This window comes from Amphimedon queenslandica, unplaced genomic scaffold, assembly GCF_000090795.2.
Source record: "Amphimedon queenslandica unplaced genomic scaffold, v1.1 AMPQUscaffold_13522, whole genome shotgun sequence".
Classification (NCBI taxonomy): domain Eukaryota; kingdom Metazoa; phylum Porifera; class Demospongiae; order Haplosclerida; family Niphatidae; genus Amphimedon; species Amphimedon queenslandica.
In genome coordinates, this window is record NW_003546242.1 from 104050 (window position 1) to 105636 (window position 1587).

Below are 1587 nucleotides of genomic sequence, written 5' to 3' on the forward strand. Positions count from 1 at the left end.
CAGTGCTCAATGTTTAGTTAGATATTAGTTAATTTCTCATGTGTATGTTGTTTTAACATGTTATTTTTTAATAATTGTGTTTAAAGTGATAGAAGAGAAAAAGTCTGCTGTTTTTTGTCACAAATGGCATAATTGTGGGTGTGGTCTGTGGAAAGTGCAAATAAGGATTTATAATTTTGAGAAGAGACTATGAAGTGAGGTATGATGATTTCATTGATTTGAGTTTTAGTAATGAGTTGTTTGTGATTGTGGTGGTATTAAATACATGTAGACAGCTTGTGGAGACTGGAGGCAAGTGCAAAGATGGCTGATTAAAGAGCCTCAGCATGAACAGCTGAACAGGGTTAGTCTATCTGTTAATGCTGGCACTATCAACGTATTATATTTATGCTCAAGAGTGTGTATACATACTAGTGTAGTTAGGGTTAGAAAAATGGGTGGTGCTATGGCCGTTTGATAGTGCTGTACTTCTGCCTTTTGCTGACATAAAGGGGATTCAAACTAATTTTATTTCATAATTTACTATAATATAGACCTTTTCACGATACGCGACTGGTAGAATGTTAATGAGATGTAAATTGTATTCACGATAGGGTGCGGGCGGGTTACACCCACTGGGGGGAAAGATTATAGCTGTGTCTATGGTGGAGATGCCTAAAAGCTGCTGTTTAGTTAAATGCAATGACTGGTTGGGCAAAAAAAGGGATTAAAGGTCTTTAGATCCCTCTAAATGATAAGGAATGCTGTAAAAGATAGACAGCAGCTGTGAGACGAGAGCACTGCAGCCAAGAAGAGCTCCATGATAAATGATGAGCATTTGTAATGAGCATTACTGGAGTTTAACCAGTATTACTGGTAAGACAATTTTACATGTAGTCCAAGTACTCACTTATTTAATCAATCTGCAGGAGAACCTGACAGTGTCTCAACTCATCCAGACTATATTCCAAGCCTTTTCCTTCAGTTTATAAGTCTCAGTGAAGGTTCTAGCAACAGTATAGCAGATTTGCAACATCTTGCAGCTGTTGTCCAACTTTTGCAGCATTCCCCATCCTTTAGAAGGGATCTAAAGACTTTTAATTCTCTGTTTTTGCTCAACCAGTCATTGCATTTAACTAAACAGCAGCTTTTAGGCATCTCCACCATAGGCACAGCTATAATCTTTCCCCCCAGTGGGTGTAATCTGACCGCACCCTATTGTGAATACAATTTACATCTCATTAACATTCCACCAGTTGCGTATCGTGAAAAGGTCTATATATTCTCGCTTTTAAACACTTATAGTCATTGTGGTAGATGGTGAGAGGGTCTGGCACAATGCTATGCTGCATCAGCATTAACTTGTAAATGATGATGATTTTATGCCTCAGAATCTCTCCATGGGTTTGCTTTTTTACATCTAACCATTAAGGAATATGACCATTATGAAGGAATTGAATATTGAAAACCAATCAATCTACATGTACAAACAATAGCAACAATAATATCAACAACATGTACATGTTGTTGATATTATTGTTGCTATTGTTTGTACATGTAGATAGATTGGTTTTCAATATTCATTAACAACATGAACATGATGTTGAT

The 1587-nt window shown here is 36.8% G+C and overlaps 1 long non-coding RNA gene across 4 annotated transcripts in view; it reads left to right on the forward strand.

Annotated features, from left to right (window-relative positions):
• Window positions 1–134: 134 nt before the first annotated feature.
• Window positions 135–1587, forward strand: part of LOC109581570 (uncharacterized) — a 6143-nt gene continuing 4690 nt past the window's right edge. For all 4 annotated transcript variants that reach the window (XR_002184699.1, XR_002184681.1, XR_002184700.1 and 1 more), the window contains exons 1-2: window positions 135–199; window positions 272–343. This is a non-coding gene — a long non-coding RNA (uncharacterized LOC109581570). The remainder of the gene's footprint in view (window positions 200–271; window positions 344–1587) is intronic.